General features: G+C 38.8%; 2 pseudogenes; both read left to right on the forward strand.

Annotated features, from left to right (window-relative positions):
* The first annotated feature begins 227 nt into the window (after nucleotides 1-227).
* LOC150019689 (farnesyl pyrophosphate synthase pseudogene) lies at nucleotides 228-1,280 on the forward strand (annotated as a pseudogene).
* A 12,975-nt stretch (nucleotides 1,281-14,255) lies between these two features.
* Nucleotides 14,256-14,672, forward strand: LOC150019690 (large ribosomal subunit protein eL31 pseudogene; annotated as a pseudogene).
* The last annotated feature ends 2,708 nt before the right edge of the window (nucleotides 14,673-17,380 follow it).

Here is a 17,380-nt window from a genome sequence, read left to right on the forward strand (position 1 = left end):
CAGCTTCACTGGAGAGGACACTCCAGCGTCATCACAAGATGTCGATTCAACACGGGAGGAGACAGATACCGTGTCACTCCCGAGTCAGACTGCACAGCCATTCTCGGCGGTGCAGATAGACTCTTAAGAAGCTACACCATCGTCTCTGGAGACGGACGGCTGCCGATGACAGAAGTCAGAACACAAGAACTGGCATCCAAAACAGAATACTTCACTCATCCCTCAGAATGAATGAAGACCAGAAATTGGATGTTTATGGCCAAAGAGAAGCAGAATTTCATCCAGCACTTTTCCCAGATTGTCAAGGTGCTGACTGAGAATGACACAGGGCACCCAGATACTGAAGATGCTATTGCGTGGCTCAAGGAGATCCTGAAGTACAATTTTAGCGGAGGCAAATACCAGCAGGGTTTGACAGGGCAGATAACATTCCAGGAGCTAGTGGAACCAAGAAAGTAGGATGCTGATAGTCTCCAGCAGGCTATGACTGTGGGCTGGTGTATGGAAGTGCTCCAAGCTTTCTTCCTGGTGTCAGATGACATTAATGGATTCATCCCTCCCCTGACAGGGGCATATCTGCTGGTGTCAGAAGCCAGGTATAGGTTTGGATGCCATCAATGATGCTATGTTTCTGGAAGCATGTATCTACAGACTGCTGAAGCTCAACTGCTGGGAGCAGCCCTATTACCTAAATGTGATCAAATCTTCTTGCAGAGTTCCTATCAGGCTGAGATTGGACAGACCTGGACCTCATCACAGCCCCATAGGGCAATGTGGGTCATAGCAGATTCACTGAAAAGAGGTACAAATCTATTTTCAAGTGTAAAACAGTTTTCTACTACCTTCCTGTAGTCGCTGCCATGTATATGGTGGGGATTGACTGGGAGAAGGAACATGCCAAAGCCAGGAAGATCATGCTGGAGATGGGAGAGCTCTTTCAGATTCAGGATGATTACCTTGACCTCTCTGGGGACTCCAGTGCAATGGGCAGGATTGACACTGACATCCAGGACAAAAACTGCAGCTGGGTGGTGGTTCAGTGTCTGCAATAAGCCTCTCCAGAACAGTGCCAGATCCTACAGAACTATGGGCAGAAAGAGGCCAAGAGGGTGGCCTGGGTGAAGATGTTCTGTGAGGAGCTGAATGAACAGGCTGTGTTCGTGCAGTATAAGGAAGACAGTTACAGGCACCTTGTGTGTCCCAGGGAGCAGTACTCTTTGCCCCTGACTCCAGCCATCTTCCCAAGGTTAGCACACAAGATGTACTAGCAGAAGAAGTGACCTAGAGACTGCTAGGACGGGGAGGAGAGGCACTCAATAAATTGCAGTAAATCTTCAACAACAACAAAAGGTCAGAACACTCTTATTTTTGTTTTGATTGTGGTCAGCTTGACCATAGAGAGACAAAATCCAGTGTGATGGCTGTGTCTGGCCTGCCTCATCAACTTGTCTCAAACGTTCTAGAAATTACTAGATAATCACCCTGTGATCTTATTCATTCTGGTCATGTAGACTCAGCTCTGTACTGCTAATGTCATAGTGGTTCTCTCCTGGTCATGGACCTTGAAGTCTAGGCTGGAAGTGTGAACATAAATCAGCACAAAAGAAAGTTTCTGAACAAAGATGATATGATTCATGATTTGGAGAGTGAGTACAGACAGCAGTAGAAACACATGAGAGTAGTGGGGTCCTGAGTTCAGCAAATCTCTATAAATAGGTTAGAAGGTAAGAAACAGGAAATAATTAATTCAGTAATAAAGATGTTGAATTTAAGTTATTAGCAGGACATCCAGTTTCAGCACATAGTGGAGAATGCAGAACTGTTACTCTGGGAGATAACATTGCAATTAACTAAGGTGATAGCAAGTCATGGAATAGAGATCACTGAGGCTGTGAAAGAATCAGGTAGATATGAAGGGTAAATTCTTGAACTCAGTCCCTCAGCAAATAATAACAATTGCACAGGTACCAGCAAAATCCCCTCCCCCAACAAACTTAAGAGGCTTTATCATCACAAACAACACACACACACACACACACACACACACACACACACACACACACACACATGGATTCTCAAAGCTTTAAGAAAAGAAAGATATATCTTGGTTATAAAATGTTTATGTAGGGCAGGAAAGATTCTCCCCCAGTTCTCTTAGGTTCTGCAGCTGGGACAAGAATTAAACTGACAAGAGACAGGTTAATAGGAGAAAAGCATATAAATTTTATTTGATATTAATATTTCTATGTGTACCCAGTGTCCTTCATATAAAGGAAGGAAAGATGAAAAGAAGTGGATAGGCCTGAGAGCTTATACACCGCTGTAACAAAGACTGAGAAATTGTGAGAATGTGACAAGACAAAGGCAAAGGGGGTTGGGGTTAGGAGGAGTATATTGTGGGAAAGTGTTTAGGAAGTAAATGAGGGAAACTTATGAAATATAAGGATTATTTTTGTAAGGCTTTTTTTGGTACAGATTCATCTCAGCATTATGACTTGCTTCTGAGTAGAAAAGAGGGCAGAGAATCCTTCCTATATCTGCTGTTTCTCAAGTGACTTCGGCTCAAAATAACCCATAAATCAAAGTGGGATATTGTGGGGTGACATGTTCTGACCCCTTTATTTGCCATTCTTGACTAAGCAAATTTTGTGAACTGTAACATAAATACACCAAGATTTCAGCACACTTGTATGAAGTACCTCACAATATAAAACAGATATATACTGAAACTAAAAGCATTCCATTACTATATTATAGCATTAATTTCATAGTAAATTTCTTCAGTGTTGCAACATCCTGCCAAATTAGAACTATACTAAGTACTTTGGGAAATAAACAAGTAGAAATCCACCTCTTGCGATCATTTTTCAAAATAAGGGAAATTAGTATACATATAAGTGATGAACATTGATAAGCATAAGACAGGGTAGAAAGCATGTCTTAAGTCAGAACAATAAATCCCAGACCTGGCTCATGTGTCTCAGTAGATTTTGTACTGACCTGCAGACTGAAAGGTCACTGGTTTGATTCCCAGTCAGGGCACATGCATGGGTTGTGGGCCAGGTCCCCGTGCATCGATCCTTCTCTCCCTTTCTTTCTCCCTCCTTTCCCCTTTCTCTAAAAGATAAACATTGAAAATATATATTTTAAAATTCTATTCCAAATGGGGGGTTGAGAGAAGCAGCAGCAACTCTCAGGTGCTTAGGAAGGCTCCATAAAGGACTAGACAACTAAATTAGTCCTTGAAGCATAGTAGAATTTGGAATGTAGAGATGAAGAAGACAGCTATCACCAACAAGAAGAGCAATGGCCTATAGCTGGGAAAATTCAGCTTGTAGGTAAGAGAAAGCAAGCGTTTGGTTGAGCCAAGGGCAGGATTTATTGAAGGGAGTAGAGGTTCTTAAGACTGGAAGTGTTGGTTAAGCTCACATCATGATAGTCTCAAAGGTCATATCCTAAGGATTTGGACTTGATTCTGAAGCCAGGAGACTCTGAAGGTTCAGTGAATAGAAGGAGGCATGATACAACCATAGCTATTATAGTTCAGGAAGACAAAATGGCAACACTGTGTAAGATGTAAGGAGAAAAAGAGCCTAAGTGCAAGCAGAAATGAGGCTCTGTCATATTAGGGTGCAGGGATTCTATGTCCTAATAGAGCATCAGTGTCCACATTTCATAATGCAACTAGTCCTATTTGAAATGAAGATGTTCTCAAACTAGGATGAGGGGCAATTTTCTCTGTCTTAATATGAATTTTAGCCTAAGGATATTTTGTAAAAGTGAAGTTACTTTTGAAAATAAAGACTCTTCATGGAATAACTTTGCTAAAACACAACACCATGGAAGGATCACACAGGGTAGTGTCAACTGCTGTAAAAGACTACAGATAACAAGTTTTGATCTTTCAGAGAGTCTCTTGATCCAATGCCACAGTTAAAGTGACATTAGAGTTTATTTTTAAGTTTTATTGCTTTGTTCATAAGAATGATAGCTAAGAAAGAAAAACTAACTTTATTCAATATCACAATCAATGGTAAATGATGCTACCCAGATAGGCATTTGGTTTTATTTACTATATTTTTTGAAGTCAAAGTTTGGAGACATATTAGAAACACAGCCTAAAACTTTCAAGAGGTCTCCAATGATGGCTGTAGAAACTTTTAAGTTGATTGGACCTGATAGATGAAATTAATCCTTGATATATTTATAGCTAATAAAGAAAAATTAGACTTTGGGGCTATCCAGTGTCTTTTACATTTGCAGTCTTCATTCATGAAATCATGAACCTTGTACTTGTCCTTCATGGCACTTGTAATTAAATAGAAAGAGAAATAGTAATCACATAAAAACATACAAGTAAGTATATTTTTACTAACCATAGTAAGTTTTTTGGTAGAGTAAAAACTGAGCACCATGAGAGAGACTCAGGGGATGTATGTATGTAGGGGATCAGAGAAAGCATCTCAGAGGAAGCAGTATTTAAACCAAAGTAGAAGTTAGCCAGGAAAAAAGGATCAGTGTTTCACAGTAAGACAGAATCTCAAGTCAGGTGAACTATAATAATCACATTGAAATTACACGAACCTAGTATACATTTCATTGGACCTAGAAGTATAACATAAAAATATTACAGATCATCTAACAATATATGAAAATGTCACATACTAATTATAAATAGCAATTTGCAATACTATGGTTATAAACTTTTTGGCTTGGGGCTATATATTTCTATGTCTTATGATTTTATTAATTCTCATTTAATGCTATTGTCCCTTACTGTGAAGATTAGAACAATTAAATACTCCTTTCATCTATATTAATTTATTAGTTACTGATGATGAATCCAGTAAATGTTGCTGTGTTAGTTGGCCAAAGTAAGTTTTATGGACAAGATAGCAACACAGCTAAACAAGCACATGATCAAATACTTAAAAAAAAGAAACACTGCCATCATCAGCAAATAAAGTTGAAAAACAGATGGACAACAGGGCTAAATATTTTGATATATTAAATAGCAATCCATTTAACATTAGTTGGGTGACCAAACATAGTTTCTATAGTTACAGGCACTGATGTAACAGGACTGTGCCTCATCATCATTTCAGAATCAAAAGTAGGTAACTGAAAATGACCTAAGTTCTTAGCACTGAATTCCTTGACTTAAATACTAACAATAGATAGAACTGCTCTTGCAGATTTTTTTTTTAGAAACAGGAAGATTTCAAACCAAGAAAACCAGCAATGGCACCAAGTAATTAGTGGCATAAATAAAGAGGAAAATTTGAGTGGCTCCAAAAGTGTGATCCAGGTACAAGCAGCATCAGCATTACCTTGGAACTTGGTAGCAATCCAAGTTGTGGGCTCTCCACCCTGGTTACTAAATCAAGGGAAGGCCTGTGATCTCTGTTTTCAACAGGGGGCTCTGATGCATACTGAAGAAGGTTTTCTCAAACCTCATTGAATTTAAGATAAAACCAGATTTAAAAGCTCACCTCAATTTTCTTGTAGTTTCCTAAAAATTATTTTCTTTAATTTCTTTCAGTTTGGAACAAGTGGAAGCCATGTAATAGCATATCATTTATAGCCACTAGATCAAGAATTTAGCTATAAATTGAAATTGTTAAACTTTGAATAAGTTCCACTTTGACCTTTGAATATTTTTTGTTTTTTGTTTTATTTTTTCAGATTTAATGTGTTTTATTGATTAAAATATTACATTTGTGCCAATTTCCCTTCCCTCTGCTCCCCTCCACCCGGTGGCCCCCCTCCCTCCAGTTGTCCCCCCCTTTTAGATTATGTCCATTAGTTGTGCATACAGTTCCTCCCAACCTCTCTCCGTCTATTCCATTCCCTCCTACCATGATCCCCAATTCCTATATCATCTCCCTCCCTCTCCCCACTCCCCCTCTCTGTTGACCTCCCCCCCAATATGCTTCCCGTACCCACAGTTCCTTTTCCACTCTCGTTGCCCGTTTAGTTTGCCTTTGTTTCATCTCCCTAGCTTCTGTTTTTTAAACCAGTCCCTTTAACATCTCATATAACAGTGGTTTGGATCTAATGAACTCTTTCAGTTTTATTTTGTCCTGGAAACACTTTCTCTGTCCTTCTATTCTGAATGACAATTTCGCTGGATAGAGTATTCGTGGTTGTAGGTTTTGGATTTTCATTACTTTGAATATTTCTTGCCAGTCCCTTCTTGCCTGTAGGGTCTCCCTTGAGAAGTCAGCTGATAGTCTAATTGGGACCCCTTTGTACATAATTCTTTTCTTCTCTCTTGCTGCTTTTAAGATTCTCTCTTTATCTTTAATTTTTGACATTTTGATTATAATGTGTCTTGGAGTGGTTCTCCCTGGGTCCAGTCTCTTGGGAACTCTCCTTGCTTCCTGGACCTGCAAGTCTATTCCCTTCCCCAAGTCTGGGAAGTTCTCCTTTATTATATTTTCACTCAATTTTTCAAGTTCTAGTTCATCTTCCTCGCTCTCTGGCAAACCAATGATTCTTATGTTGGGCCTTTTATAGCTGTCCCAGAGGTTTCTGATCCTCTCATTGTTGCTTCCCATTTCCTCTCGCTGCATTGGTTGACTGCTTGTTCCTTCTCCATATTCCAGTTTGTTGAAATGAACTCTGGATTTTTTTTCCTCACCATCTGTCTCGTATGTGGTTTTGTTCCTTTCGTTATGTATGTTTTTCGCTTCTTTCTTATCTTTTTCCTGCTCTTTTGTGAATTCTGTAAGCCACCTGATAACAATGGCCCAGAACTGAGTCTCTGACAGGTTTCTTATCTGTTCATCTGTCAGGTTCTCTATCTGCTGCCTGGTGAGCTGTGTCACCGGGATTTCTATAGTTGTCTGCCACATTTTGACAGATGCGTTTTGTTTTCTTGGGCCGGCTATAAGGGGCAGTGCCTGTGTACGCGTCACAAATTAGCGACCGGCTCCTGCCTGTCCGCGACCTATTTCGCAGCCCTGTGGTGCTTTCTTTGGGGGCGGGGGTCCAAGATGGATTCACACAGTTATTCAGCTAGGAGACCGGGATCCGTCCTCCCGCCCCCCTGGGCCTCACTGTTCAAGGCGATGCGGCGGCCGCTCTCCCCAGCGCCGGGGTCGCGCACTGCCAGGGGCTTGACCGCACCCGGGATTCCTCGCTGCCCGCCGCTCCAGGTGCGACCGCAAACAGCGTTGCCCTCTTTAACTCTTTCCTGCCCAAATGGCACCGCTGGTTTATAACTTCGTATGTTGGGCTTCCGTGTAGTTTTATTTTCTGGAATTTCTAGTTATCCTTTGTTTTGAAGTAGTTGTATTCCTCTCTAGTTGTAGAGGGAGACCTAGCGTGTCCGTCTAAGCCTCCATCTTGGCCGGAAGTCCCGACCTTTGAATATTTTTAATATGTTGTAGACTTAAAGTTCTGAGGATCACATGAAATTTGTGTGATCATAAATATGTTTTTACTTAACACAACTTGAATTTCATGGTAAAAATAACATTTATACAATATATTTTCATTTGCAAACTTTTATTGTGTTTTTTTTAACAAGGTTACTTTTATTTGTATTTTGTTATTTTTATTATTTTATTTTTTATTTATATGTTTTTAGAGAGAGGGGGAAGGAGAAAGAGAGGGAGAGAAACATCAATGTGCAGTTGCCTCTCACGTGCCCCCAGCTGGGGACCTGGTATGCAACCTAGTTATGTGCCCTGACTGGGAATCGAACCAGTGACACTTGGTTCACAGGCCGACACTCAATCCACTGAGCCACAGCAGCCAAGGCTTGCAAACTTTTATATAGTTTAGTATGTCTCACATGGCATGCATTAAAGTTAATAGCTGCCTGTACTTATATCAGACAAAATAGATTTCACAGCAAAGGCCATGGAAAGAGACAAAGAAAGACATTTCATAATACTTAAGGGAACAATCCATCAAGAAGATATAATCCTGGTAAACATATATGCACTCAACATAGGAGCACCCAAATATATAAGGAAAATCTTGGAAGGCTACAAGAAGGATATAGCCAGCAACGCACTCATAGTAGGGGACTTTAACACCCCATTGTCAACAATGGACAGATCTTCGAAGCAAAGAAACACCAAGGATATTGAGGCACTGAACAACACTCTAGATCAAATGGACTTAACTGATATATACATATATAGAACATTTCACCCTAGAGAAGCAAAATATACATTCTGTCCAAGTGCACATGGAACATTTCTAAAGATAGAACACATGGTAGGGCACAAAACAAGGCTCAACAAATTCAAGAAAATTGAAATTATATCAAGCATCTTCTCAGATCACAATGGCCTGAAATTGGAAATCAACTTCAAGGAAAAAACTCAGAAACATTCAAACTCATGGAGAATGAATAACATGCTATTAAATAATGAATGGGTCAACAATGATATCAAGGAAGAAATAAAAAAGTTTCTGGAAACTAATGATAATGAACACACAACAGCCCAAAACCTATGAGACACAGTGAAGGCAGTCCTGAGAGGAAAGTTCATAGCAATACAGGCCTACCTAAAAAGGATAGAAGAATCTCTAATAAAAAATCTAACCCTACAGCTACAAGACCTAGAGGAACAACAACAAACAAAGCCCAGAGTAAGTAGAAGGAAGGAAGTCATCAAGATCAGAGCACAATTAAATGACATAGAGATGAAACAAACAATTCAAAAGATTAACAAAAGTAGGAGCTGGTTCTTTGAAAAGATAAACAAAATCGACAAGCCTATAACCAGGCTCATCAAGAAAAAAAGAGAGAGGACCCAAAAAACAAAATCAGAAATGAAAGAGAAGAAATCACAACCAATACCACAGAAATACAAAGGATTGTAAGAAATTACTATGAACAACTATATGACAAGAGATTTGACAACCTGAATAAAATGGACTAATTTCTGGAAACATATAATCTTCTAAAACTGAATCAAGAAGAAGCAGAAAGTCTGAACAGACCAATAACATCTAGAGAAATTGAAACAGTAATCAAAAAACTCCAAGCACACAAAAGCCCTGGACTGGATGGCTTCACAGGTGAATTTTACAAATATATAGGGGAGAACTAACTCCTGTCCTTCTCAAACTAGTCCAAAAAACCCAAGAAGAGGGAAGACTCCCTAACTCTTTCTATGAGGCCAATATTACCCTAATTCCAAAACCAGGTCAAGACACAACAAAGAAAGAAAACTACAGGCCAATATCGCTAATGAATATAGGTTGCTAAAATCCTCAACAAAATATTGGCAAACAAGATCCAGCAAAGCATTAAAAAGATCATACACCACAATCAAGTGGAATTCATCCCAGGGATGCAAGGATGGTTTAATATTCACAAATCAAGAAATGTAATGCACCACATAAACAAAATGAAAGACAAAAATCACATGATCATATCCATAGATGCTGAAAAAGCATTTGATAAAGTACAACACCCATTTATGATGAAAACACTCAGCAAAATGGGAATAGAGGGAGCATACGTCAACATAATAAAGGCCATATACGAGAAACCTGAAGCCAACATCATACTCAACGGGCAAAAACTGAAGGCATTCCCACTAAGATCAAGAACAAGACAAGGATGTCCACTCTCTCCACTCCTATTCAACATAGTTTTGGAAGTTCTAGCCAGAGGAATCAGACAAGAAAAAAAAAAATAAAAGGCACTCAAATTGGAAAAGAGAAAGTAAAACTATCATTATTTGAAGATGACATGACAGTGTACATAGAAAACCCTATAGACTCCACCAAAAAATTACTTGCCCTAATAAGTGAATTTGGAAAAATAGCAGGGCACAAAGCCAATATTCAGAAATCTAAGGCATTTCTGTACACCAACAATAAAGTATCAGACATAGAAACTAGGAAAAAATCCCATTTACTATAACAAGAAAAATAAAGTACTTAGGAATAAGCTTAAGCAAGGAGGTAAAAGACCTGTACTTGGAAAACTACAGAACACTGAAGAAAGAAATTAAGGGAGAGACAAATAAATGGAAGCATATGCCATGTTCATGGATAGAAGAATCAACATCATTAAAATGTCCATACTACCCAAAGCACTTTATAGATTTAATGCAATCCCTATTAAAATACCAATGGCATATTCCATAGACCTAGAACAAACAGTTCAAAAATTTATATGGAACAAAAAAAGACCCCAAATAGCCACAGCAATCTGGAGGAAGAAGAACACAGTAAGAGGAATGTTAATACCTGATATCAAACTATACTACAAGGCTACTATAATCAAAACAGCCTGGTACTGGCATAAGAACAGACACATAGATCAATGGAACAGAATAGAGAGCCCAGAAATAAGCCCAGGTTCATATGGTCAACTAATGTTTGACAAAGGGGGAAAGAACATCAAATGGAGTGAAAAGAGCCTCTTCAACAAATGGTGTTGGGAGAACTGGACAGGAACGTGCAAAAAAAATGACACTAGACTACCAACTTACACCATACACCAGAATAAACTCTAGATGGGTCAAAGACTTAAATGTAAGCTGTGACACCATAAAAGTCCTAGAGGAAAACATAGACAGGAAAGTCTCAGATATCCCATGTAGCAATATTTTTGCCAATATATCTCCTAGAGCAGTGGTTCTCAACCTTCCTAATGCCGCGACCCTTTAATACAGTTCCTCATGTTGTGGTGACCCCCAACCATAACTAAAGCATAGTGATTAATCACAAAAACAATATGTAATTATATATGTGTTTTCCAATGGTCTTAGGTGACCCCTGTGAAAGGGTCATTCGACCCCCAAAGGGGTCGTGACCCACAGGTTGAGAACCGCTGTCCTAGAGCAAAGGAAATAAAGGAAAAAATAAACAAATGGGACTGCATCAAACTAAAGAGTTTCTGCTCAGCAAATGAAAACATCAGCAAGATAAAAAGGGAACCAACATGATACCTCAGACAAGAGTTTGAGCTCCAAAATATATAAAGAACTTATAAGACTCAACACCAAAAAGACAGACAACCCAATTTAAAAATGGGCAAAGGACCTGAACAAACACCTCACTAAAGAGGAAATACAGAGGGTCCAAAGGCATATGAAAGAATGCTCAACATCGCTAACCATCAGAGAAATGCAAATTAAAGTCACAACGAGATACCACCTCACACCAGTCAAAATGGCCATCATCAACACACAAGTGCTGGCGAGGATGTGGAGACAAGGGAACCCTAGTGCACTGTTGGTAGGAATGCAGACTGGTGCAGCCACTATGGAAAACAGTATGGAATTTCCTCAATAAACTAAAAATGGAGCTGCCTTTTGATCCAGCAATTCCATTGCTAGGATTATACCCAAAGAATCCTGAAACACTAATTCAAAAGAACCTATGCACCCCTATGGTCATAGCAGCACTATTCACAATAGCCAAGTGCTGGAAACAGTCTAAGTGCCCCTCTTTAGATGAGTGTATTATAAAACTCGTACATTTACACAACAGAGTACTATGCAGCAGAAAGAAAGAAGGAACTTGTACCATTTGCGACAAGATAGATGGAACTGGAGAGTATTATGCTTAGTGAAATAAGCCAGACAGGGAAAGACAAATACCACATGATATCACCTAACACAGGACACTAACGAACAACACAATAAAATGAGCAAAATAGAACCAGAGGCAAGTAAACAAGGAGCAGACTGACAGTGACCAGGGGGGAGGTGGGTGGGGAGAAGGGAGGAAATAAGGAGAAGGGTTTAGTCAAGGAATTAGTATAAATGAGCCATGGACACGGAAAATGTGGTAACGGGGTGGTGATGGACTATGGGAGAAGGGTGGGCGGGTGGCGAGGAGCAATGGAGGAAAAAGTGGGACAATTGTAATAGAAAAAAAATAAATTACAAAAAAACTAATAGCTGCTTTCTTTTAGGAAAGCCTGTTTTAGAACATAGCCAATTTATTTAAAAATATAGAAAATTACAAAAAGATCACCTTTGACTTTAAAAATATATTTCTCTCATCATTTAAAAAATAATTTATAAACATTAAGTGTATATACATTTTTTATATTCTGTATATATATCAACTAACTCAATCATATTCAAATATACCAATTTTTAAGTCACAAGTATGCTATACACATGTAACATACATCTCTTCCTCACACCAGATTTGAAGCCATTTGGAATCTCTTCCAGTGTACAGTAGTCCCCCCTTATCTGTGCGGAATATGCTCTAAGACCCCGTGTAGATGCTTAAAACTGTAAATAGTACCAAAAAAAAAAAAAAGCAACAACAGTAACTAATAATACAATATAACAATTATAGCAATAAACTGTAATAAAATTTATATGGATGTGATCTCTCACTTTCTCTCTCAAAATATCTTATTGTGCTGTATTCATTTTTTCTCTTAAAGGAAGCACTTTGCGGCTTCTCCTTGGCATGTCAGAATTGCTAGCATCATGATTCTTGTGCTTTGGGACCATCGTTAAATACAGTAAGGGTGACTTGAACACAAGCACTGTGATACTGAACACCCCATCTCATCACTAAGATGGCGACAAAGTGACTAATGGGCAAGGAGCGTACACAGTGCGGAGGCACTGGACAGAGAGGGTTCATGTCCCAGGCAGGGTGGTGCTAGATTTCATTCCACTAGTCAGGACAGTCACAACATTTAAAACTTATCAATTGTTTATTTCCAGAATTTCCATTCCATATTTTCAGACTGTGGTTGTTGAGGGTAACTGAAAGCAAAACCGCAGATAAGGGGGGCACTACTGTATATTGAAGGCCTCCTCATTGAACACAATCTGATTTTCTGTAGTAAGATTTTGTCTAATCTTTCTTCTGCTCCACACGCTGCATTTGTAGAGGTTTCCCAATACTGTGAACAGTCAATTAATAAACAAATACATTTTAACTTAACCTATGTGTTAAAAATTAAAAGAAACATTATTAAGCAGAGCTTGCTATAATGCCAAAGGCAGTTCTAGGAGGAAGCATATCAAGCACAGTGTTTTGAGTCACTGGTAATTAATGTCACAACCAAACAACCATGTAACATAAATAAGAACTCCCACCTGCCTGGGGGAGATGGGTTGAGACAGATTGAAGAGGTGGTAAGGCATGTAGCTGTTCAGTTTGATTAAGAAAATGAAGGAATAAGAATTGGTTTTTCCTATTCTTCCTATTATGAAAGTCTCGAGGAGTCTCCAGAAAGAACAAGGAGCTAGAGTACTATTAACACACCTCACATAACTATATGTAGTATGGAGTACAATTTCTTTCTGGTAAAGACTTAGAAAGAAAGCTAGGAAAAAGTTCCCACTTGGCACACATATAAGGACACTTTTTTCTATATACTACTATAACTAAGTTTGGGGACTAAATCTCCTTAAGGTAAAGATAATTTAGGGTTTGAACTAAACTCTGAACTGTAGAGTTTTCTCATTAGATAAATAGTCTTCCCTCTGTCTATCTTATTTTGCAGTGTGGAGAAAAGTAAGTGATGCCATGTATATAAGTAAAGTTCTTAGCACAGTGCCTAGCATACAGGAAGTGTGGTGTGCATATCTGTCATCATAATCAAGGTCATCATTGAATGAACCACATCCTCTTTGCCATCATGCTCCTTGTATTTAGGACATTTTATTTACAAAATTTGACAATATTAGTATTATTCAAATCTTCCAGAATCCACACTCAATATTAGTCCTGAACCTAAATTGCACTTTAATCTCCTTCTACTATAGAGAGCATGAAACTAAATCAGCTTTAACACAGTTCCTCTTCATCAATGGCATAGTCTCAGGAATTTCTCTCAAAAAGTACAATAATTTTTAAATTCAGGAAAATCAACTCCTGACATAATTCCTAAATAATCAGATTTTTTTCCTGTTAATTTTCAGATAAACTTTAGAGCTGCAAGTAAAATGATCTACACCACAAACTCATGGTTTAAGGCACAGCATGGTTTGGAGGCATGCCCAAAGCTGTTCTTCAAGTCAGCACAGGGCTGAATGGGCACAGGTCTCCTGACCACATGCCAGACTGTCTTCATTATCATATATGCATCAAGTATAAATGATACAAAAGAGCTTCCTACTTGTCATATTAAATAGCATATTACCAAGGATTATTCAGGCTTTCCTTATAAGAAATATTTTACACAAAATATTTAATTCTCTGAGTTTCTAACAAACCAAGGAGACACTAAGCACACTAACTTCAGTATTTTAGTTGAAATATTTCATGTAAAAGAATTAAAATGTGGTGCTCTTTCTTTCAAACTTGGGCCCAGCATAATGGCTCTCACAAAGAAGGGTGGCCAGAAGAAGAGCCATTATGCCATCAACAAGGTAGTGACCAGAGAATACACTATTAACATTCAGAAGTACATCCAAGGAGTGGGTTTTAAAAAGTGTGCCCCTCAGACGCTCGGAGAGGTCCAGAAATTTGCCATGAAGGAGATGGGAACTCCAGATGTACACATTGATACCAGGCTCAGCAAAGCTGTCTGGACCAAAGGAACAAGGAATGTCCCAAACTGTATCCGGGTGCAGTTGTCCAGAAAACATAATGAGGGTGAAGATCCACCATACAAGCTCTATCTGTGGGTCACCTATGTACCTGTCACCACTTTCAAAAACCTACAGATAGTTAATGTGGATGAGAACCAACTGCTGATTGTCCAATAAAATTATTAAACTGCCAAAAAATTGTGTTACAATTTGTTTTTCGTATAAACACTACTAAGTATATTTGCAACATGTCAATTACATGCATTATATGGGAATATTTACTTTAACACTCATTTGTTTTACTGAGAATTTTGAGTACTGTATCAAATCACTGACTCAGATTCCAAGGAGATTGTCTTTTTTTTTTTTTTTTTAAATCAATGACCTGGTTTATTCTCCAAAAGAATTTAAAATAAATATTGTGATGTTTATCCAAGGTAATTATTCCCACACTCATCTCCCAGCACCTAAAATACTTGTCCTCCTTTCCTAAAGTAAATTTACATTCGGAGAAAGGGTTTTGATAACAGATTATTTTCAGGCTATAATTTGATAAGCTTATCAATTTAAGATAAAATTCAAACTCCAATTTCATAAGCTGGCTATAAAATTCAATGTCATTCTAGGGACCATACAAATATCAATATTATCAGCATCTGTACCTTCTCCAATTCTTTCTTTTTATACATAAATGAAAAGATTTTCTTTGATATACACTATCTGCCTTGGCAATCAGCTTTCCTCTGTAAAGGAATCCATCACCCATATGTCCTGTAACATCTTTGAGTAAATTCTGACTTCAAAAGTTTAAACCATCAATAGAAGAAGCTTCAGGTAGAAACTTTCTTGTTCTCATTTATTTATTCTCTCTTTCTTAAAATTGTTCACCTTGCTAGAATGGATAATATTAGTGAATCTACTGAAGTTTAAGGGGAAAGAATAGCAGTTATAAAACCTCTTATAACTATGATCATTCGATGTCCTTCTTCAATTTCCAGGTTAAAAATTAAAAATCTTTAGATTTTCTAAATTTTTCTCACATGTCATTATTTTTTTAAAAATATGTTTTATAGATTATATTGTTATAGTTGTCCCAATTTCCCATCCCTCTGCTTCCCTCCACCCGGTGGCCCCCCTCCCTCCAGTTGTCCCCCCCCTTTTAGTCCATGTCCATTGGTTGTGCATATAGTTCTTCTCAACCTCTTCCTGTCTATTCCATTCCCTCCTACTATGCTTCTTAATTCTTATTCCATCTCCCTCGCTCTCCCCATTCCCCCTCCCTGCTGACCTCCCCCCAGTATATTCCCAATGCCTATAGTTCTTTTTCCACTCTCATTGCCTATTTATTTTGCCTTTGTTTCAATTCCCTAGCTTCTGTTGCTGGTTCTTGTGATGCAATTTTCATTTTAATGTTCATAGTTTTGATCCTCCTTTCTCTAAACCAGTCCCTTTAACATCTCATATAATAGTGGTTTGGATCTAATGAACTCTTTCAGTTTTATTTTGTCCTGGAAGCACTTTCTCTGCCCTTCTATTCTGAATGACAGTTTCACTGGATAGAGTATTCGCGGCTGTAGGTTTTGGATTTTCATTACTTCGAATATTTCTTGCCAGTCCCTTCTTGCCTGCCGGGTCTCCCTTGAGAAGTCAGCTGATAGTCTAATTGGGATCCCTTTGTACATGATTCTTTTCTTCTCTCTTGCTGCTTTTAAGATTCTCTCTTTATCTTTAATTTTTGACAATTTGATTGTAATGTGTCTTGGAGTGGTTCTCCCTGGGTCCAGTTGTTTTGGAACTCTCTGTGCTTCCTGGACCTGTAAGTCTATTTCCTTCCCCAAGTTCGGGAAGTTCTGCTTTATTACCTTTTCACATAATTTTTCAATTTCTAGTTCTTCTTCTTCGCCCTCTGGCAATCCTATAATCTGTATGTTTGATCTTTTATAGCTGTCCCAGAGGTTTCTGAGCCTCTCCTCACTTTCCTTGCTTTCTGTTTCCTCTTTCTGCACTGGTTGACTGTTTGTTTCTTCCCTATGATCTGGTTTGTTGATTTGATCTCTGGATTTTATTTCCTCACCACCTGTCTCATATGTGTTTTCATTCTTTTCAGTATGAGTGGCTTTCAATTCTTTCTCATCTTGTTCCAAATCTTTTGTTAATTCTGTAAGCCACCTAATGACTATATCTCTGAACTGAGCCACTGACAGGTTTCTTATTTGTTCGTCTGTCAAATTCTTCATCTGTTGCTTGGTGAGCTGCATCACCGGGATTTCTATAGTTGTCTGCCTCATTTTGACAGATTTGTGTTTTGCTGTGCTTCTTGAGCAGGCTATAGGGGGTGGAGCCCAGGTACTCGTCACAACCCAGCGACCTGTGGTGATCGCAACCTTTTCCACCGCGCTATGGCGCTTTGTGTGGGGGCAGGGGTCCAAGATGGATTCTTGCCATTATTCTCCGCTGGGAGACTGGGATCCGTCCTCCTGCCCTCTGGGTCTCGCCCTCTGAGGCAATGTGGGTGCTGCCTTTCCCAGTGTTGGGGTCGAGAGCTGCCGGGAGTCGGCTGTAGCCGGGATTGCTCTCCCTGCCACTGTTCCTGGCGCTACCGTAAACAGCACCACCCGATTTCCACTCTTCTTACCTGTCTGATGAGCACTACTGGTTTATAACTTCGTACATTGGACTTATGTGTAGTTTTATTTTCTGGAATTTCTAGTTATCTTTTGTTTGTAGGTAGTTGTATTCTTTTCTAGTTGTAGAGGGAGACCGAGCGTGTCAGTCCAAGCCTCCATCTTGGCCAGAAGTCTCACATGTCATTATTATTTGTGTGTGTGTGTGTGTAGAGTATATTTTCTTTTTTTAAAAGTATATTTTATTGATTATATTGTTAC

Source organism: Furipterus horrens, unplaced genomic scaffold (genome assembly GCF_987537825.1).
Source record: "Furipterus horrens unplaced genomic scaffold, mFurHor1.1.pri manual_scaffold_2, whole genome shotgun sequence".
NCBI lineage: Eukaryota > Metazoa > Chordata > Mammalia > Chiroptera > Furipteridae > Furipterus > Furipterus horrens.